The 23,524-nt window shown below is 38.7% G+C and overlaps 1 long non-coding RNA gene across 1 annotated transcript; it reads left to right on the plus strand.

Annotated features, from left to right (window-relative positions):
- The first annotated feature begins 271 nt into the window (after positions 1-271).
- On the plus strand, positions 272-19,768 carry LOC114901702. Its single transcript, XR_003795260.1, has 3 exons — positions 272-479; positions 17,426-17,551; positions 19,560-19,768. It is a non-coding gene; the product is annotated as an uncharacterized LOC114901702 (long non-coding RNA).
- The last annotated feature ends 3,756 nt before the right edge of the window (positions 19,769-23,524 follow it).

The raw sequence follows: 23,524 nt of genomic DNA on the forward strand, positions 1-23,524 counted from the left end.
ACCAGAAGTCTCAGTCAGAGTTTTTCTCTTTCCCTCATATTTAGCAGGTTTACCAGCAATTACTGTGGCAGCTAAGGATATAAAAGCTATACTTAGGCACAGTGGAAAAGAATATTGTGACCACTTAATAATGTCTGCATGGGTGTGGTGGGTTGAATTACTGTTTAGCAATATTCTTTCCCTCCATTTAGTTTCCATATGAGGAATATATGTCCACTTCATGACTTTGGGATTCATCCTGTGACCTGCTTTGACCAACAGAGTGAGTCACAAGTGGCAGTGCACCGCTGAGACTAGGCTTAAGAGACCCTGCATGTTGCTGCTTGCTCTCTCCCACTTCTGCCACCACCATGATGTACACACTCCTCCTGGCCTGCTGCCTCCCAAAGGAAAATGAGAGCCGGGATCACCTGATCTCCAGCTAATTAACAAATGGATGCAGAAGCCCAGCTGAGATCAGCAGGGTCTCCAGCAGACAGGTGAGCTCAATAAATGGTCATTGGCTTTTTTTTTTTTTTTTGCTAGTACTGAATTTTGAATCATTTTATCGAACAACAGTTGGTAAGCAAGGAAAGAAGATCTGTGGCAGTGTGTGGTACATTTGCTCTCACAAGTCTAGGATATATCTGGAGACACACATTTTGCTAAAGCAGAACATTTACCAGGAGAACTGTTGGTTAGGGCAATGATCCCAAAGTATTAGAAGGTTCTCTGGATGCCTCCTTCCCTAGTTAGTAGTTACTGAAGGAGGAAAATAGACCTGAATGTTATAGAAAAGTTTTCAAAAGAAGTTAAACTTTTTGGGGCCTGAAATGACATTGAGTTAAAATACGGGCTACTAAAATAATAGATAGTAGAAATAGCTAACATTTGTTGAATGATTACCGTGTTCCAGAAACTGTTCTTAGTACTTTTGCATGTACATAACTTTTTTTTCCATAATAACTTCAGGTACTAGGTAGTATACCAGTCTCCATTTAAAAGATGAAGAAACTAAGGCACATACGTTTTGAATAACTTTGAGTAACAGAGTCATTCGAGCACCAAGTGGGCAAAATGTGATTCAAATTTGGTTGTCTAACTTTGGAGCTTATATTCCTAAGCATGATCCTGTATAATATTATAAAACATACTATTTTTTCCCCATGAAACAGCATTTTATTTTAAATATAGCAGTGTGTACACATCAATTCCAAACTCCCAATGTATCCCTCCTCCATCCTTCCTCCCTGGTAACCATAAGTTCGTTCTCTAAGTCTGTGAGTCTGTAAAACATACTATTTTAAGATCCCTTAAAGAATGACTCTCAAAGATGGGAATCTCAGTTTTATTTTCGTTAATAGCAAGAGAAAGAAAATGGGTAAAGCCCGTTACCTTTCAGTGTTGCTATACTCTTCCTTTCCTTTGTGCATTGCTACCCCCAACACACAAACATATTTTAGAACATCCTTGGATCTGCATGTGCCAGTAAAACATACAAAGACTGATACTCACATACAGTTATTATCACTCACAGAGATGGTGATCCCTGTGAGCTCTAAAGTTGTTGGGATTTCCTCAGGCAATGAATGATCAGGCATATTTGGATAACAAAAGTGGAAGATGAAAAAGTAGAAGGAAATACTTCCTTGATGAACCAGAGTTGCATACAGACGTTTGCACCTCAGCAACACAAGACCTGAAAAGAGAAGTTGAAATCCATTCACTGTCTTTACAAGAGAAAGGAAGGTCTAGAGAAATGCCCAGGCAGGAGGAAGTATGAAGTCTTCCCTTGTCATGAGACTTCCCTAAGCATGAATGTTCACAGTGTTTGCTCAGTGGGAAAATTTGGGGTGAATGGTGTCAGTGTGATGAGCTTGACCTGAGCAGAGCCAGGAATTTTTTCTCTTCATATCTGAAATATTAGAACCTGCGATTCTTAAAAATGTCTTCATATTTGAAAGTTGCTAAGAGAGTAAATCTTGAAAGTAATTACGACAAGAAAAAGAATTTGTAATATTGTATAGTTACAGATGGTAGTTACAGATGGTACCTAGACATAGCGTGGCGATCATTTTGCAGTGTCTACAAATATTGAATCATTATGTTGTACACCTGAAACTAATATAATGTTGTATGTCAATAATACTTCAATCAAAAAAGATAAATTTTTTAAAAATTCAAATAATATTATTCAAAGGAGAAGTCCCACTTTGAGTCACCAGCAAAGAGTGGGCTGAACACTGTGTTGGAAATTATAGCCTTTACAAACACTTTCCACATTTCTTTGCTGTGATTTACTTTTTCCTGGTGTTATTGTAAATTGAAAAACTCATTATGCAATTTTGATTTTTCCTATTTTGTCATTGGTGTCCAAAAACAAATATAGTGTCTCCTCAGTCTGAAGTTCTGTCCTCTTAAATATTCGAATAACCAGCTCTTTTTTTTTCAATTTGCTCATCAGTCTAATAATTAGTTCCTTAAAAAGAATTTCCTTTACTACTCACATCTCTAAGTTTTGCCTCTTCATTAGAATTTAAATTATATAAAAGCAAGAACTTTGAATCTTCATATGATATCTTCTAGTGACTGTCTAGAATAATATCTGGCACAAAATATGTGCTCGACATTGAGTCGGTGAATGGATAAATAATCTGAACTCTTTTTTAACACACGGAGCTGAAACCTGAATTTTGCAGTTGGTGAAATAACATTGATCAGTTTGGCTTTCTCAATAAATATTGATTAGGTAAATGAAATATTACAAATGGTATTTTCTGTGAAGATTGAGAAAGGACTGTGACGACTACATGTGATAATGTTGGATTGCCAAGACTTAAAAAGTAACCTAGGGGCTTCCCTGGTGGCACAGTGGTTGAGAATCTGCCTGCTAATGCAGGGGACACGGGTTCGAGCCCTGGTCTGGGAAGAACCTACATGCCACGGAGCAACTAGGCCCATGAGCCACAACTACTGAGCCTGCGTGTCTGGAGCCTGTGCTCCGCAACAAGAGAGGCCGCGATAGTGAGAGGCCCGCACACCACGATGAAGAGTGGCCCCTGCTTGCCACAACTAGAGAAAGCCCTCACACAGAAACCAAGACCCAACACAGCCCCCCACCCCCCCCAAAAAAAAAGTAACCTAAAAAAATCGTGCAGGGTTTTATCATGAGTCCTTAAATAACTTTTATATAAGGTTTTTTTTTTTAATTTTAAGGCTTTATTAAAATATACATTAACATCACCAGATAAAAGATTCACGTCTGGGCTTCCCTGGTGGCGCAGTAGTTGAGAGTCTGCCCGCCGATGCAGGGGACACAGGTTCGTGCCCCGGTCCGGGAAGATCCCACATGCTGCGGAGCGGCTGGGCCCGTGAGCCATGGCCGCTGAGCCTGCGCGTCCAGAGCCTGTGCTCCGCAACGGGAGAGGCCACAACAGTGAGAGGCCCGCCTACTGCAAAAAAAAAAAAAAAAAAAGATTCACATCTAAATTTGTGCAACACAAAACACAAAATCTGACTTTAACACGTTAGTGTGTACTGAGGAAAAAAATCAGGTTTTCTGTTGCTAATGAAAGTACTATAGAATAAAAATAAAAGTAATTGGATATTTTTTATTAGTCTTTACAGCTGAAATGCATTATGCAAATTACTCTACTTTGTGAAGATGCTACCAAATAATCTGAACAGGTGTTAAAACATCTGGGTCTATTTAGCAGCATAGACGAAGCCTGGATTGTCTAATGCACTTTTCTCTTCTTGTTTAACCTTAATTAATCCTTGCAGGGTCTCTGTGAGGTAGGTCTGTATCAACCTTGTGGGATGACAATTACAAAAAGGCAGATGCAGAGATTAAGGGCTCATGATCACCCAGCACACTGGAAGCCAAACTGAGTCTAGAAATCCAGAATTTCGGATTTTACCTTGGATACTGTTTCAGGGAATTGGATTACAACTAGGAGGGACTGTTCTTTACTTGAGGTTTTAAAAAATCTGATTAAAATCTGCATCCAGAATTTTACCTGGATGCATTCCCTCATTTTCCATTTTGCAAAATTGCAGTTAAGCCAGAGGCAAAAGCTTCCACAAGGCAATCCTAGTGATCTTTTTGACCTGAGTGGAAACGTGATTTGAGATTTCACATGGAGGCCAATTTTGTAAGAATTTCCACTAGTATGTGGACTGTAATAATTGGGTTATTTGGATGAGGTTTGGGAAAGCATCTAGTAGATTAACTAAATGAGGTTTCTGGAGCTTTCCCATTTTGGAGCTATCCATTTTGTTTTGTGTTCTACCTCATTATAAAATGGGCTATTGAAATTGGTTGGTTGGTTGGTATGTCAGCTTTTTCTTTTCTTTTTATTTTTTTTAACACCTTTATTGGAGTATAATTGCTTTACAAGGGTGTGTTAGTTTCTGCTTTATAACAAAGGGAATCAGTTATACATAAACATATGTTCCCATATCACTTCCCTCCCGCCCACCCTCCCTATCCCACCCCTCTAGGTGGTCACAAAGCACCAAGCTGATCTCCCTGTGCTATGCGGCTGCTTCCCACTAGCTATCTATTTTACGTTTGGTAGTGTATATATGTCCATGCCACTGTCTCACTTTGTCACAGCTTACCCTTCCCCCTCCCCATATCCACAAGTCCATGCTCAAGTAGGTCTGTGTCTTTATTCCTGTCTTACCCCTAGGTTCTTCATGACATTTTTTTCCCCTTCGATTCCATATATATGTGTTAGCATACGGTATTTGTCTTTCTCTTTCTGACTTACTTCACTCTGTTTGACAGACTCTAGGTCCATCCACCTCATTACAAATAGCTCAATTTCGTTTCTTTTTATGGCTGAGTAATATTCCATTGTATATATGTGCCACATCTTCTTTATCCAGTCATCCGATGATGGATACTTAGCTTGTTTCCATCTCTGGACTATTGTAAATAGAGCTGCAATGAATATTTCGGTACATGACTCTTTTTGAATTATGGTTTTCTCAGGGTATATGCCCAGTAGTGGGATTGCCGGGTCATATGGTAGTTCTATTTGTGGTTTTTTAAGGAACCTCCATACTGTTCTCCATAGTGGCTGTACCAATTCACATTGCCACCAGCAGTGCAAGAGTGTTCCCTTTGCTCCACACCCTCTCCAGCATTTATTGTTTCTAGATTTTTTGATGATGGCCATTCTGACTGGTGTGAGATGATATCTCATTGTAGTTTTGATTTTCATTTCTCTAATGATTAATGATGGTGAGCATTCTTTCATGTGTTTCTTGGCCATCTGTATATCTTCTTTGGAGAAATGTCTATTTAGGTCTTCTGCCCATTTTTGGATTGGGTTGTTTGTTTTTTTGTTATTGAGCTGCATGAGCTGCTTATAAATTTTGGAGATTAATCCTTTGTCAGTTGCTTCATTTGCAAATATTTTCTCCCATTCTGAGGGTTGTGTTTTGGTCTTGTTTATGGTTTCCTTTGCTGTGCAAAAACCGTGATTAAAAATCTTCCAACAAACAAAAGCCCAGGGCCAGATGTCTTCACAGGCGAATTCTATCAAACATTTAGAGAAGAGCTAACATCTATCCTTCTCAAACTCTTCCAAAATATAGCAGAGGGAGGAACACTCCCAAACTCATTCTACGAGGCCGCCATCACCCTGATACTAAAACCAGACAAAGATGTCACTAAGAAAGAAAACTACAGGCCAGTATCACTGATAAACATAGATGCAAAAATCCACAACAAAATACTAGCAAACAGAGTCCAACAGCACAGTAAAATGATCATACACCCTGATCAAGTGGGGTTTATTCCAGGAATGCAAGGGTTCTTCAGTATACGCAAATCAATCAATGTGATACACCGTATTAACAAATTGAAGGAGAAAAACCATATGATCATCTCAATAGATGCAGAGAAAGATTTCAACAAAATTCAACACCCAATTATGATAAAAACTCTGCAGAAAGTAGGCATAGAGGGAACTTTACTCAACATAATAAAGTCCAAATATGACAAACCCACAGCCAACATCCTCCTCAATGGTGAAAAACTGAAACCATTTCCACTAAGATCAGGAACAAGACAAGGTTGCCCACTCTCACCACTCTTATTCAATATAGTTTTGGAAGTTTTAGCCACCACAATCAGAGAAGAATAGGAAATAAAAGGAATCCAAATTGGAAAAGAAGAAGTAAAGCTGTCACTGTTTGCAGATGACATGATACTATACATAGAGAATCCTAAAGATGCTACCAGAAAACTACTGGAGCTAATCAATGAATTTGGTAAAGTAGCAGTATACAAAATTAATGCACAGAAATCTCTGGCATTCTTATACCTAATGATGAAAAATCTGAAAGTGAAATTAAGAAAACACTCCCATTTACCACTGCAACAAAAAGAATAAAATATCTAGGAATAAACCTACCTAAGGAGACAAAAGACCTGTATGCAGAAAATTATAAGAAACTGATGAAAGGAATTAAAGATGATACAAATAGATTGAGAGATATATCATGTTCTTGGATTGGAAGAATTAACATTTGTGAAAATGACTCTACTATCCAAAGCAATCTACAGATTCAATGCAATCCCTATCAAACTACCAGGGGCATTTTTCACAGAACTAGAATAAAAAAGTTCACAATTTGTATGGAAACACAAAAGACCCCGAATAGCCAAAGCAATCTTGAGAACGAAAAACGGAGCTGGAGGAATCAGGCTTCCTGACTTCAGAGTATACTACGAAGCTACAGTAATCAAGACAGTCTGGTACTGGCACAAAAACAGAAATATAGATCAGTGGAACAGGATAGAAAGCCCAGAGATAAACCCATGCACATATGGTCACCTTATCTTTGATAAAGGAGGCAAGAATATACAGTGGAGAAAAGACAGCCTCTTCAATAAGTGGTGCTGGGCAAACTGGACAGGTACATGTAAAAGTATGAAATTAGAACACTCCCTAACATGATACACAAAAATAAGGTCAAAATGGATTAAATACGTAAATGTAAGGAGAGACACTCTAAAACTCTTAGAGGAAAACATAGGCAGAACACTCTATGATGTCAATCACAGCAAGATCCTTTTTGACTCATCTCCTAGAGAAATGGAAATAAAAACAAAAAATAAACAAATGGGACCTAATGAACCTGGAAAGCTTTTTCTTTTCTTTTTTTTTTTCCTTTTCTATTCTTTACATCTGAGCACTTAATTTAATTGAAAGCAATCTCTTCAGTCTAAGTGGATAACAAAACATTCCTTTGAGGAGGAGGAAATAGATGATAAAATCTGTGTTACTAATTTTTTTCAGTAGTTTGGAGGAATTCCTTTTCCGTCCTGTGTATGTGTTTTTAAGACCCTGTTAAGTTCATAGTTCCTTTTTCTTTTCTTGTTTGAATAGAAAATCATTCTCTTTCATCCCACCTGAGTTTTAAAAATGTATTATTGAACTGCCGAGTTCAGGAATTCAGTGGCCTGTTTTACTGAATGGAGATGTGTATGACCTGATAGTAAAAGAATGCTATTCAAAGACATTTCCGCCTGTTTGTTTCTTGGATCAGTTACTGGTCACATAAATCTGGAAAAAAGCCAAAATATGTAAACAAATTAAGAGCTTTAGTATCCCAGTGGGAATATCCATAAATTCTACCATAAATCAGGAATTTAAGATTAAGTGCAATATGCTATAAAAAGATAGCAGAGAGAATCAACTATAGACCAAATATTCTTGGCTCTGGTTTGAGAATCTTAAAGGATATTAAAAGATTTGGATTAATCATGGAGTTACGTGTAATATTACTCCTTCCCAAAGCTATATGTGTTGCCTAGATAGAATTTTATTTTACTAACTTCCAAGTATGGCTTAATATCAAACAAACCTTCAATTCTGAAGCCACTCTTTTATATTCTTTTAGTACACAAAATATATATAATGTCAATTATCTATCTTTACAGTTAGTAAAGAGTGAATGAACCTCTTTACACATCTGCATAAATCTGTGAATACAGTAAAGGACAGTTTGATAGGTTGGGGATTTTTCCAGTAGAGCCTTTTTGATACACACTGTTCTCTTCTTGCAACTCTCTGGTGTATGAATTGAAAATTGTGGTCTTTTCATTTTTTTTTTTGAACCAGAGTTAAAACTTAAATGTAGGGCTTTCCTGGTGGCGCAGTGGTTAAGAATCCGCCTGCCAACGCAGGAGACCCGGGTTCGGGCCCTGGTCCGGGAGGATCCCACATGCCGCAGAGCAACTAGGCCCGTGTGCCACAACTACTGGGCCTGAGCTCCTAGAGCCCACGAGCCACAACTAAGGAGCCCAAGTGCCACAAATACTGAAGCCTGCACGCCTAGAGTCCGTGCTCCGCAACAAGAGAAGCCACGACAATGAGAAGCCTGCGCACAGAGACAAAGAGTGGCCCCCGGTCATCACAACTAGAGAAAGCCTGCGCACAGCAATGAAGACCTAACAGAGCCATAAATAAATAAATGCATTCATAAAAAAAACTTAAATGTAAACCTTTCTCTTAAGAAAGACCCCAAAATTTAATTCCCCCATTATGATGTCTTGTGAATTTCTTCTTGATTGTGTATGTGTAGAGGAAGAATGAGAATGTAGAGAAAGAGAAAAGCAATATACACATATACACATATTTTTATGTCAATATTTTCTTGAAAGAGTTGTTCTAAAACAATTGCATTGTAAGCTTATGTTTTGTATGCACATACAAGAAGAACTTGTAGAGATTAGGTATTACTGATTTAGCCAGGTTTATCTCAAATTGGGAAAAATAGAGAAAATATGTTGTACATATTTATACATAATAAATACATAGTCATAATTATACACAATTAGCAATACTCATTGGCAATGCAGATTCAACACAATTTTTGTGATTGTACAACTTTAATATTGGTGACTTCACTAGCCTGTGATGTGAAAATGATTTTACACACTTCTTTTCTAAACCCAAATTAAAACATGAACCCACATGGTTTCTGTCAGAAACTAACCTGAATCACAGTATCCTCCCCAGCAATTTCATGCATGCTGCAGTTTCTTTTACCCTTTATTTTTCATCTTGTCACCACGCTATTATTACCTTCATGAGAAAACCACTTTCCTGGGCACGGCCGTCTGCAGTCTGAAGCATCCCTGTGTGTCCCACAGCAGCCCCCTAGGAGGGACTGTACTTGCGTTCAGAGTACTGGTCTTAAATGCTCTTCCAGCTCACTCAGAGAGCTTGATCACAGATGCATGCAGTTCCAGGAGGTAGAGGCTGGACTCTCCCTGAAACTGTGATCATGTTTTTGTTGCTACAGGGACATGTGCTACCACTAAAGAGAAGCAGAGGGAGGGAGGCCTGTCTCCGCTTGGCTCTCTACCAGAAGCACTGTAGATTCCTGGGTGTTTGGGCCCAACTACTCCTGGACCATACGGCAAGCAGTGTCTACTCTCTAGTATATCCCCATCCAAAGAACTTAGCTTATTCCTTGTATTACAATTAGACACTCCCCAGAATGGGTGATAGCGCTGTCATCCATTCTCTTCAAGAGAAATGCTTGTGTTTAACTTGCTGTTAAACACAGAATAGTGTGAATATTGATACATTTCCCAAGGTCTGGACTTTTTAGTCTCATCCATGGTCCACTTGTAACACTGTCAAAAAGATTTTTTTTCCCCGAAAATAGTTCATATCTATCTGGGAGAAATATATTTTTTTTAATTAATTTATTTTTATTAATTTATTTTTTGGCTGCGTTGGGTCTTCATTGCTGCACGTGGGCTTTCTCTAGTTGCGGCGAGCAGGGGCTACTCTTCGTTGTGGTGCACGGGCTTCTCATTGCAGTGGCTTCTCTTGTTGCGGAGTGCAGGCTCTAGGTGCGCAGGCTGCAGTAGCTGTGGCTCGTGGGCTCTAGAGCGCAGGCTCAGTAGTTGTGGCTCACAGGCTTAGTTGCTCCGCGGCATGTGGGATCTTCCCATACCAGGGATCGAACCTGTGTCCCCTCCATTGGCAGGCGGATTTTTAACCACTGTGTCACCAGGGGACACCCCCGGGAGAAATATGTTATGAGCCTTGAATAGATTAAAGAAGACAATTATACAAAGTAACACAGGAGTGGACAAAGTATGTAAAAGACTGCTTTTTTCCTTTGTGATCTTTATTGTGGTAAAAGAGTATTTTGGAGACCATCTAGTTATTCAGTAGTAATTACCATTAAGTGTGTTTTACTCTTTGCCATATAAATTTTGCATATCTGATGTAACTTTCTTGAGAACACAGTTTTCCATACTTTATAAAAGAGCCTGAGGCTCCTAGAGGCCAAGTGAAGATCCTACGATCACATAGCTTGTAAGTGGCACAGGCAGGACCACAATCCTGTATTTTTTAATTCCCCCCTACACGGCTTCTCATCAATAGGATCTAAATGTTATCTAAATTACAATAAAAAATGACTAATAATAGATACGTTGATAAAAATTTTAGAATCTATTTATTCAGTTGTGTATTTTTGTTTTGATTCTCATTCTTCTATGGGCTTCAGGCCAACTGTCAGAGTTAGTCATTAGCAGTAGATGTGTATCTCCTGGTATTAACATGAGAACTACATAGCAGACCACATCCTGGTCCCTAATTATTAAACATCTCTTACGTTCAGGATCTCTGGGTCCTATGGAAATTCTACAGGGAGATAAAGGCACATTCTACAAAGAGATAAGGCAGGATGCCTATTCTCTTTGACACTTTTTCTGGAAAGGTGAGAAACAAATGAAAATCATGGCAATGGAAAGTGATATGGTAAAAGTGAAATTAGTGGTATCATCTTTCTTCGGTATTCACATAGCATGTTCATTACCAATTATATTTTATATTGAAATGTTTTCTTTATACACCTCTGTTCACTTTTAAGATGAAATCTTCTTGAGGCTAAGTGTTAAATTTTAGTCCTCTCGTTAACTCCAGCTTATATTAAATATAATGGTAATCTGCTAAGGTCCCTTTCAGGTATAAAATTTAATTTCTGTCTAGCAGGAGTATCAACAATCCTTTAGTTAAGCCTATATCTGTTGGGATATAAATTGTCAAGTTTAGTTTACAGCCTGGCTGAGCAAGAGAGAATACATAAATCAAATGATATCTAAGAATCCATTGAAGCCTATGTGATATGTTAGAATCTCAATTTATAAATTCATATGTCGAAAAATATCTATTTTTTAAAAATCAACTCATCCCTGATTTCAGGCCCCAGTCCTGTGTGGTTGGAATAAAAGGCAACCTCTGGCATTGTTCAGGTTCCTCTTGCATCAGGGGTGTACAAAGAACCTGGGTCTCAAGAAGCATCAGAGCATCAGAACTGCCCCTCTAATCCTCAGCCATCAGTCCCCACTGTCCCTAAAAGGCCAGCAATCAAGACTAGCAAAATGACCCAGGTCCCTGTATCCTTTCTTTAAATGTTGATTTGATTTGGGAATATAGTAGTTCATGCCTATTTTATTTTGTTTTTACATATATATACATTCTTTTCAAAGTATTCTTTTCCATTATGGTTTACTATAGGATATTGAATATAGTTCCCTGTGCTATAGAGTAGGACCTTGTTTATCTGTTCTATCAATACATACAGTAGCTTACATCTGCTAACTCCGGCCTCCCATTCCATCCCTCCCCCAGTACCCTCCCCCTTGGCAAACACAAGTCTGTTCTCTATGTCTGTGACTTTGTTTCTATCTTGTAGATAGGTTCATTTGTGTCATACTTTAGATTCTACATATAAGTGATATCATATGGTGTTTGTCTTTCTCTTTCTGACTTCACTTAGTGTGATAATTTCTAATTGCATCTATGTTGCTGCAAATGGCATTATTTTGTTCTTTTTAATGGTTGAGTAATATTCCATTGTATATATGTACCACATTTTCTTTATCCATTCATATGTTGATGGACATTTAGATTGTTTCCATGTCTTGGCTGTTGTGAATAGGGGTTCTATGAACATTGGGGTGCATATATCTTTTCGAATTATAGTTTTGTCTGGGTATATGCCCAGGAGTGGGATTGCTGGATCATATGGTAATTCTATTTTTAGTTTTCTGAGGAACTTCAATACTGTTTTCCATAGTGGCTGCATCAACTTACATTCCCACCAGCAGTGTAGGAGGGTTCCCTTCTTTCTACACCCTCTCCAGCATTTGTCATTTGTAGATTTTTAATGTTGGCCATTCTGACCAGTGTGTGATAGTACCTCATTGTGGTTTTGATTTGCGTTTCTCTAATGGTTAGTGATGTTGAGCATCCTTTCATGTGTTTGTTGGCAACCTGTATATCTTCTTTGGAGAAATGTCTGTTTAGGTCTTCTGCCCATTTTTGGATTGGGTTGTTTGTTTTTTTGATATTGAGCTGCATAAGCTGCTTGTAAATTTTGGAGATTAATCCTTTGTCAGTTGTTTCGTTTGCAAATATTTTCTCCCATTCTGAGGGTCGTCTTTTTGTCTTGTTTATGGTTTCCTTTGCTGTGCAAGAGTTTTTAAGCTTCATTAGGTCCCATTTATTTTTGTTTTTACTTCCATTTCTTTAGGAGGTGGGTCTAAAAGGATCTTGCTGTGATTTATGTCATAGAATGTTCTGCCTGTGTCTTCCTCTAAGAGTTTTATAGTGTCTGAATTTACATTTAGGTCTTTATTCCATTTTGAGTTTATTTTTGTGTATGGTGTTACAGAGTGTTCTAATTTCATTCTTTTACATGTAGCTGTACAGTTTTGTCAGCACCACTTATTGAAGAGGCTGTCTTTTCTCCATTGTATATTCTTGCCTCCTTTATCAAAAAAATAAGGTGACCGGGTGGAAGGGAGGGAGACGCAAGAGGGAAGAGATATGGGGATATATATATATATATATATATATATGTGTATATATATATATATATACATATATATATATATATCTGATTCACTTTGTTATAAAGCAGAAACTAAGACACCATTGTAAAGCAATTAGACTCCAATAAGGTGTTAAAAAAATAAAAAATAAGGTGACCATATGTGCGTGGGTTTATTTCTGGGCTTTCTATCCTGTTCCATTGATCTGTATTTCTGTTTTTGTGCCAGTACCATACTGTCTCGATTATTGTAACTTTGTAGTATAGTCTGAAGTCAGGGAGCCTGATTCCTCCAGCTCCGTTTTTCTTTCTCAAGATTGCTATGGCTATTCGGGATCTTTTGTGTTTCCATACAAATTGTGAAATTTTTTGTTCTAGTTCTGTGAAAAATGCCATTGGTAGTTTGATAGGGATTGCATTGCATCTGTAGATTGCTTTGGGTAGTATAGTCATTTTCACAATGTTGATTCTTCCAATCCAAGAACATGCTATATCTCTCCATCTGTTTGTATCATCTTTAATTTCTTTCATCAGTGTCTTATAGTTTTCTGCATACAGGTCTTTTGTCTCTAGGTAGGTTTATTCCTAGGTATTTTATTCTTTTTATTGCAATGGTAAATGGGAGTGTTTCCTTAATTTCTTTTTCAGATTGTTCATCATTAGTGTATAGGAATGCAAGAGATTTCTGTGCATTAATTTTGTATCCTGATACTTTACCAAAGTCATTGATTAGCTCCAGTAGTTTTCTGGTAGCATCTTTAGGATTCTCTATGTATAGTATCATGCCATCTGCAAACAGTGACAGTTTTACTTCTTTTCTCATTTGGATTCCTTTTATTTCTTTTTCTTCTCTGATTGCTGTGGCTAAAACTTCCAAAACTATGTTGAATAAGAGTGGTGAGAGTGGGCAACCTTGCCTTGTTCCTGATCTTAGTGGAAATGGTTTCAGTTTTTCACACTGAGAATGATATTGGCTGTGGGTTTGTCATATATGGCCTTTATTATGTTGAGGTAAGTTCCCTCTATGCCTGCTTTCTGCAGGGTTTTTATCATAAATGGGTGTTGAATTTTGTCGAAAGCTTTTTCTGCATCTATTGAGATGATCATGTGGTTTTTCTCCTTCAGTTTGTTAATATGATGTATCACATTGATTTATGTATTTTGAAGAACCCTCGCATTCGTGGGATAAACCCCACTTGATCTTGGTGTATGATCCTTTTCATGTGCTGTTGCATTCTGTTTGCTAGTATTTTGTTGAGGACTTTTGCATCTATGTTCATCAGTGATATTGGCCTGTAGTTTTCTTTTTTTGTGACATCTTTGTCTGGTTTTGGTAACAGGGTGATGGTGGCCTCGTAGAATGAGTTTGGGAGTGTTCCTCCCTCTGCTCTATTTTGGAAGAGTTTAAGAAGGGTAGGTGTTTGCTCTTCTCTAAACGTTTGATAGAATTCGCCTGTGAAGCCATGTGTCCTGGGCTTTTGTTTGTTGGAAGATTTTAAATCACAGTTTCAATTTCAGTGCTTGTGATTGGTCTGTTTATATTTTCTATTTCTTCCTGTTTCAGTCTCAGAAGTTGTGCTTTTCTAAGATTTTGCCCATTTCTTCCAGGTGGTCCATTTTATTGGCATATAGCTGCTTGTTGTAATCTCTCATTATCCTTTGTATTTCTGCAGTGTCAGTTGCTACTTCTCCTCTTTCATTTCTAATTCTGTTGATTTGAGTCTTCTCCTTTTTTTTCTTGATGAGTCTGGCTAATGGTTTATCAATTTTGTTTATCTTCTCAAAGAACCAGCTTTTAGTTTTAGTGATCTTTGCTGTCATTTCCTTAATTTCTTTCTGATCTGATCTTTATGATTTCTTTCCTTCTGCTAAGTTTGGGTTCTTTTTGCTCTTCTGTTTCTAATTGCTTTAGGTGTAAGGTTAGGTTTTTTATTTGAGATGTTTCTTGTTTCTTGAGGTAGGATTGTACTGCTATAAACTTCCCTCTTAGAACTGCTTTTGCTGCATCCCATAGGTTTGGAGTCGTCGTGTTTTCATTATCATTTATTTTAGGTATTTTTTGATTTCCTCAGTGATGTCTTGGTTATTTACTCGCATATTGTTTAGCCTCCATGTGTTTGTATTTTTTACAGTTTTTTTTCCTGTAATTGATATCTAGTCTCATAGCGCAGTGGTCGGAAAAGATACTTGATACGATTTCAATTTTCTTAAATTTACCAAGGCTTCATTTGTGACCCAAGATATCTATACAAATATATATCTAGCCCAGTGAATTTTCCATGAGCACTTGAGAAGAAGTGTATTCTGTTTTTCGATGGAATGTCCTATAAATATCAATTAAGTCCATCTTGTTTAATGTATCATTTAAAGCTTGTGTTTCCTTATTTATTTTCATTTTGGTTGAATTGTCCATTGATGAAAGTGGGATGTTAAAAGTCCCCTACTATTACTGTGTTACTTTCAATTCCCTCTTTATGGCTGTTAGCATTTGCCTTATGTATTGAGGTGCTCCTATGTTGGGTGCATAAATATTTACAATTGTTATATCTTCTTCTTGGATTGATCCCTTGATTATCATGTAGTGTCCTTCTTTGTCTCTTGTAATAGTCTTTATTTTAAAGTCTGTTTTGTCTGATATGAGAATTGCTATTCAGCTTTCTTTTGATTTCCATTTGCATGGAATATCTTTTTCCATCCCTTCACTTTCAGTCTGTATGTGTCCCTGGGTCTGAACTTGGTCTCTTGTAGACAGCCTATATATGGGTCTTGTTTTTGTATACTTTCAGCCAGTCTATGTCTTTTGGTTGGAGCATTTTATCCATTTACCTTTAAGGTAGTTATCGATATGTATTTTCCTATTCCCATTTTCTTAATTGTTTTGGGTTTGTTATTGTAGGTCTTTTCCTTCTCTTGTGTATGCTGCCTAGAGAAGTCCTTTAGCATTTGTTGTAAAGCTGGTTTGGTGGTGCTGAACTCTCTCAGCTTTTGCTTGTCTGTAAAGGTTTTAACTTCTCCATCGAATCTGAACGAGATCCTTGCTGGGTAGAGTAATCTTGTAGGCTTTTCCCTTTCATCACTTTAAAGATATTCTGCCACTCCCTTCTGGCTTGCAGTTTCTGCTGAAAGATCCGCTGTTAACCTTATGGGGATTCCCTTGTATGTTATTTGTTGCTTTTCTCTTGCTGCTTTTAATATTTTTTCTTTGTATTTAATTTTTGATAGTTTGATTAATATGTGTCTTGGCATGTTTCTCCTTGGATTTATCTTGTATGAGACTCTCTGCACTTCCTGAACTTGATTGACTATTTCCTTTCCCATATGAGGGAAATTTTCAACTATAATCTCTTCAAATATTTTCTCAGTCTGTTTTTTTTTTCTCTTCTTCTGGGACCCCTATAAATTTGAATGTTGGTGTGTTTATTGTTGTCCCAGAGGTCTCTGAGACTGTCCTCAATTCTTTTAATTCTTTTTTCTTTATTCTGCTCTGTGGTAGTTATTTCCACTATTTTATCTTCCAGGTCACTTATCCGTTCTTCTGCCTCAGTTATTCTGCTATTGATTCCTTCTAGAGGGTTTTTAATTTCATTTATTGTGGTGTTTATCATTGTTTGTTTGCTCTTTAGTTCTTCTAGGTCCTTGTTAAAACGTTTCTTGCATTTTGTCTATTCTATTTCCAAGATTTTGGATCATCTTTACTATCATTACTCTGAATTCTTTTTCAGGTAGACTGCCTATTTCCTCTTCATTTGTTTGGTCTGCTGGGTTTTTACCTTGCTGCTTCATCTGCTGTGTATTTCTCTGTCTTCTCATTTTGCTTAACTTACTGTGTTTGGGGTCTCCTTCTCGCAGGCTGCGGGTTCATAGTTCCTGTTGTGTTTGGTGACTGCCCCCACTGGGTAAGGTTGGTTTAGTGGGTTGTGTACGCTTCCTGTTGGAGGGGACTGGTGCCTATGTTCTGGTGGATGAGGCTGGATCTTGTCCTTCTGGTGGGCAGGATCGCGTCCAGTGGTGTGTTTTGGGGTGTCTTTGAACTTAATATGAGGTTAGGCAGCCTCTCTGCTAATGGGTGGGTTTGTGTTCCTGTCTTGCTTGTTGTTTGGCGTGGGGTGTCCAGCACTGGAGCTTTCTGGTCATTGAGTGGAGCTAGGTCTTAGCGTTGAGATGGAGATCTCTGAGAGAGCTCTTGCTGATTGATATTACGTGGGGCCAGGAGGATTCTGGTGGACCAGTGTCCTGAACTCGGCTCGCCCATCCCCGAGGCTCAGGCCTGACACCCGGCCGGAGCACCAAGACCCTGTCAGCCGCACGGCAGTGAATGTGGCAGTCTCCATTATGAAGTCAGGTTATGAGGGTCTACAATTGCTGTTCAGCTAGAACAGGCTGATTTGGTTGCAGTTTGTCTACGAGGCTGTCTCCAGCAGCTGGTGGCTAAAAGAGTAGGTCTCTGCATGTGCTGCCAGAATCTTAAACGTTTATATACAGGTCTTCACTGGGTTCAGTCACGGATTCGGTACAGAGAGTCTGAAGAACACCTTACTCTCTCAAGGTTGTGTGTTTGAAACAGCTCCTAAGCCTGAGGGTCTGCAAGCTGCAGGAAGACGAGACCGCCCGGGGCAGGCTGCAAGCCGTGATTCTTGCCACGGACCCCGCTGCTGCTGTTGTGGAATCCGGCTTCCCCCACCGCGCTGCAGTGAGTTTTCAGTGAAGCTTTCTCTCTGTGCTGATGAGATTCATGCTACCTGAGTTGCCCAAAGCCATAGAGCGCGTAAATGTTGGGGTGGGGGTACAAACCCAGCAAATCTGGCTCCAAGGTCTGTGTTGTCACCCAGCGAGAGTGGGGAGGCCACGCACCTAAACATCTCACCCCCGCGAGCCACCTCCTCAAACCCACACTGCCACAGGGTAAGTCACCCGTGCCGGCACTCCTGCGCAGCCGCACGAAACCTAAACAACATTTTTACACTTGGATATCTTACTATTTCTATTTAGTTAAACTTAATCAAAAACTGAGGTTATACTTTCTCCCCTAGTTTGACTTGTTCTCCAAGTTCATGTTACCAGGGCTTGCTGCTCTTCCTCTTTTAGAGTTTTGGACCCTTTTTCTTAACCTTGTTCCCTATGCAACTGCCTATCTTTGAACTATCCATCACATCGAGACTTTCTTATTTCTCCTGCCATCACTTTAGTTTATGACCTCATCCGTAAACGCCAGTCACGCCTTATATGCCACATATGCCAGCAAACCACTTACCATTTCCTGATCATGCTGTGCTCTTTTGCCTTATGCCTGTGAACATGCTGTTGCTGCCTGATGTGCTCTATTATTATATTTTTACACACATTTATTTCGTCTTCATCTATGCTTATGTCATACTTTCACGCTATTATAGAACTTACAGTGCCTTACCACTAGGCACATTAAGAGTCGATAGCATGTTTTACACATCTCTATTTCCTTTGAATCTAGACTATTAAATGTTGGTAACAGGTGTCAAAGAATTTAGGCAAGCTTAACACTGAACGGGCCTCCCAAATCTTCTTTCCCTTCATAAGCCACATAAATAATGTTCTCATTCTGCATTCCTGACCCACACTCTTCAGTAACTCTGTACCTCCTTCTCCCACAAGTAACCACCATTTGTCTGTGGTTATGGCCCATCATGTTAGTCCAGCCCACTATTTGCAGTCAGGTTCTACCCTAGTTTACCTTTGACTTCAGTGTTTTCCTAAGGTATACAAAGAATTCAAACAAGCTCTTGAAATCTTTTTCACTTATCTGCTGCTTTAATGGAAGCTAAGCTCCACCTGGTGGCAGAATTTGCTTCTCTTGTTTAGACTTGAGCACATGCAGTGAGATCAATTCAGCAGGGAAACAAATTTGTACACATCTCTCTATATGCAAACATGTATATATATGTATTACATATGTGTGTGAGTGTGTGTTTTGCAGGCTTTCCTCTGTCACAAAAGTAGTGAAATATGCTTGTTATTTTACCGACATTGACGTTTGAAACATGGCATTCAGCATTTGATTATTATAAACGTCTCGTGCTGTTCAGGCTCTCAGCAATGACCAGAATGATCTTAGTGTGATAATCACAAACCAAATACTTCCTACCACCCCTGTCCCACATCAAAATTGGTTTTCGAAAGGACTTAATTTATGCTTTGGTACTAAAGGAAGTTTATTTAAAGGCCTTTATGATTCATATAAAATTATAAAAATGAAATGGAAAAATGTTTGAAAATATTAACTCAAGTCATATTTTAAAGCAGGATAGTCCAACCCTGTACTCAGTACACGAGTAAGTTCTTTCCCTCTCGCAGGCAAGCGAGCGCAGTATTATGTTTATCCTTTATGTTGAGCGACATTTTGTAGCATATAGCTTTATGAAGACTAGAAAATTAGCCAGAGTTTACACACTGGGAGCTCTGCAGCTGGATTTAACCCACAGATATGTTTTTTCATGTTTCTACTAAAGTATGAAACAATTGCCTCTGTTTGAAAATTGGAAAATTTCATTATAAAAATGCAGCTAGCTAGCAATGAGGGGTCTTTTTCTCGCAAATCAAGTGATCTCAACCTGAGGAGTAAGTACCCTTTTTAGATGTGATGCACACTCTAACTTTCCATAAGCCCCACTACTCCTTAACGTATCACACTCTGCCTCCTTTTCTTTATTGCCTGTCTCCTGTAGGCACGGACATTTAGGACCACTGGCATTCATCGGTGATGCCTGAGAAATTCATATTCTGGTCGAAGGAGAAAATGAAGAAAGATGGGTCAATAAGCATCAGAAAAGTGAAAGAAACAACCCAAACAAAAGGTATAAAATTGCTTTCTCTGTAATTTTGCACAACGCCCCACTGGTGGTATAGGTGTACTTCCAATAGTTTCATATTTAAGGGAAAGGACTATCTTTCCTAACTGCTGGCTGACAAATTTTAGAGGTTTCATTTTCCTTCAAATACCAACTCCTGGACTGAGAAATATCTGAAGTTACTTATTTTCACTTTGAGAGTATTTTAGTTGTTAGGCTAAAATCTAGGCACCAACATAAATGTGTTTGCCTTCTCCACCCAATCAGACCACCTCCTGAGCAGTGAATATTACTACTAAGCCAGTGTTGCCCAGCCTTCCTAACCTGGTCCACATCTAATGAACTTATATATTTCATGCTCCAACACGTTTTTGATTTGCATTTTGTATCTCCCTTTAAAGGGGCGCCTCTTCTATGGTTAATTAGTGACCATGTTTTGACTATCCCCACCAGCTGTAGTTGGGCAGAATAATGGCCCCTGAAAGATGTTCATATCCTAATCTCCATAACCTGTAAACATATTACATTATATGGCAGGGGGGATTAGGATTGAAGATGAAACTAAGACTGCTTGTCAACTGACCTTAAATAGATTACCCTGGATTAAATGGGTGGGTCCAATAGTGACAGTGGTCCTTAAAAGTGGAGACAGAGGCCAGGAGGAGCCTTGGAGGTGTGACTATGGAGAGTTATCAGAGTAATGCAACATTGCTGGCTTTGAACAGAAGAAGGGGCCACAAACCAAGGCATGTGGGTATCCTTTAGAAGCTGGAAAAGACAAGGAAACATCTGCCTCTAGAAATGCAGCCCTGCTGACACCTTAATTTTAGACCAGGGAGCTCTGTGTTAGAATTCCATCCTATAAAACTGCAAGGTAATAAGTTTGTGTTGTTTTAAGCCAGGAAGTGTGTGGTAATTTATTACAACAACAATGAAAAACTAGGATACTAGCAAAGAAGTTTCCTTTGAAGTTTGTTCTCTGACATTTTTGTTATGAAAAAGCATATGTTTTCAAGATAAAAATTGTACTAAAACATAATTTTTGGAACAATGCAAGTTTCTTCCTGCTTTCTTCTCCTCCTTTTCTTTCCCCTGTCTTGAGAATCATTGTTTTAACCCACTCCTACCCCTCCATAGCAGAGAGAGAAGGTCACGGTTGAAGAACTGTGCTCCTACAGTGTGGAGCTGCAAATAGGAAACCTATGGTTGAAAGAGCTAACAAAAGGGAGAAGGCAGCAAAAAACAAACAAAAAACCTTACTTTTATTTTTCCCAAGATTCCTATAATCTCTGCCCCATAGAAGATTTTTTTTTTTTCCTGTTGTTTTTGGACCACAAAACTGCTGAACTATTTTGCAGCCCACTGAGAGTGATGCTGCGTAAACTTCTCCATGAGATTATGGCACAGTAAGAACCTGTTGTGGTCTGTAGGGTATCATCGACAGGCACTTATACGTACACTTAAGTAGAATTCTTAATACATTATAAAGTATCAACCTGAAAATAAAGTATCTACTGAAAACTTTTTCACATTAAGTATAAATTTTCATGATGCTATTTTCTGGAAGTTTAACAAACTCTCATTAGTTAGGGTCAGACTAATTTCACTCATCATCTTGGTATTCATGTCATTAAACATAACACATTATATATAGTAGCTGCTCAATATATGGGTGAGTGAATAAATCCAGCTTTTCAATTTATTGGCACTTTCTCTGGTTTAGCCAAAAGTAGGATATAAAGCTGTGGTTTTCTCGTCTCAGTTTTGCTCTGGGATTCTCAGAGTATAATTTCTCCAAGCTCAAGGTGGTCCTAGAATTTAAAGACAGATATTTTTCAATATGGCTTCTAAATGTTAGACAACTATGTAATTTAGTGCTTATTCAAAGAAACCAAATACCTTTCCCAGAAGGGACATTGAATCAGGAGATGTCACGTTGCCCTTCAAAAGGCAATTTCTAAGGGACTTGAAAGGGTTGAATTTTAGAGCCTACCTTCCTCCACCCCCACTCCTTTATAAGGACCTGTGAAGTTTTTTTAGTCCCTGATGCTGATTCTTACACTTTCAGTATTTATACTGAAAATCATGTGGAGATATTGTTAATTACGTTGCGTATCATGCAGCATCCCTGGACATTCAGATTGGGTAGGCCTTGGGTTGCGTCGTGGAAATTGTGTTTTGTAAAAATTGTACACATGTGCTGCAGGTGACATTGAAGGCCAGGCTGTGAGAAATGTTGCCTTAGGTTGCTTGATGTGCCTATATTTTTGTTCACTTGTACAAACATCATTGTGTGCCCATTACTCTAATCTACAAAGAAATCCACTGCTCTCCAGTTGTCCATGTCCCCATACCTCTCCTCTGCCTCCCACCAGCCCCCTCACCCAATTGTGTATTGATTTTACAAAGCCATGCTTCCCCCCACCCCAAGACCTAAGGTGGTAGATACAATTAAAATTATTATAGTAGAAAAAGTCCTGTAATTCTCCTCTGGGGTAGGTGGCGCTTTGCTTCTGAAAAGGGCTGCACTTCCTTTTCTGTGGGTTAATGGATCTGGGCTAGATAAGTATGTGTCTTGCATGTTCCTGTCTCTTTCTTTAAATATGTCTCTTCCATCCTACATCGATAGTGCCCTGTCTCCAAGGTTTCCCTCACCATGACACAGTATAAGGCCTGTCCTAAGTCTCATTGATCTCCACACCTTTCCTCACTCCTCCTTACCACCAAAACACCTCTATCAGCAGCAGATAATCAGAAAGGCAAGTTAATCTGTCAAATGGTATAAATGAGAATTTGTAAGTATTGGTGAACCCAAGCATTAAACCTGGGGCTTCATCAGTAGTGAGCATGGCTTAAGCATCTACTGAGTTGTACGTTCTGTGCTAGCGCAAAGGAGCAAAGGGCAGGAGGATTTTCTGCTCAAGGGGCGTTAATGCAATGGTGGGAATTTCAGTATGAAGCCTTCTAAATCGGGGAGATGAATTTGAGGGTATGTAAGGTAGGTATACCTTGTCCCTTTACTGAGACTAAGTGTTCAGATGTTTTTGCTTCACCCTTTGGCCAGTAAGACACTTGATGTCTTTTAGGCTTCACACAGGGCTCCTCTACTAATGCAGACTGGCAAAAAATAATCAGTTCTACTAGTTCTTCCACCGCATAGAAACTAAGTGGTTTCATACAAAGTGAAAGGATCATTTTTCTTTAAATTAAAATTAACATTTATTGGGCATATTTGTCTCCATAAACTCTTTGTTATTTGGTACAACACTCAGTTTTGTATATGATGGGCAATGGTAGGTATTATATAATGGCAAATAAAGCAATGATTGTATATGTGTAATTTCATGGATTATTAATAGGGCATTCTTATTTTGTTACCCCCGCCTGAGACAATATATTTTTAAAATAGCTTCTTAATGCTACTGTTTTTCACTTGTTCAGTGGCTACGCTTAGGATGAGATATTTTATAAATTTACTTTAGGGTGGGCAAAATGGAAAAGGGTATAAACTCTTCCCAGTTTCTTCAAGAGGTCCCAAAGTGCATGATACAAAGAATGGAATTTGCTTTGATATAAACATAACTTGCTAACAATAGTTATCCCAAGATAGAAACAGTAGCTTTCTTGAGGGAGTGAAACTTAGATCAAACATGATCTGGCTGCCTTTGAGGTTCCTGTACCACAGGGACGGTTGACTAAGTAATCTGCAAAGACCCTTCCCTCTGGGGATCAGAATCCTAAAACTCAGAATGCCCTGGTGTGCGTAGGGAGGTTGCTGAACTGTCCCTTTAAAAAATGCCCACTAGAGGGAGTATAACATCATAGATATTTCCTTTCAGTTG

The sequence above is a fragment of the Monodon monoceros genome, unplaced genomic scaffold (assembly GCF_005190385.1).
Source record: "Monodon monoceros isolate NGI ecotype Baffin Bay Population unplaced genomic scaffold, NGI_Narwhal_1 Super_Scaffold_2, whole genome shotgun sequence".
Lineage (NCBI taxonomy): Eukaryota > Metazoa > Chordata > Mammalia > Artiodactyla > Monodontidae > Monodon > Monodon monoceros.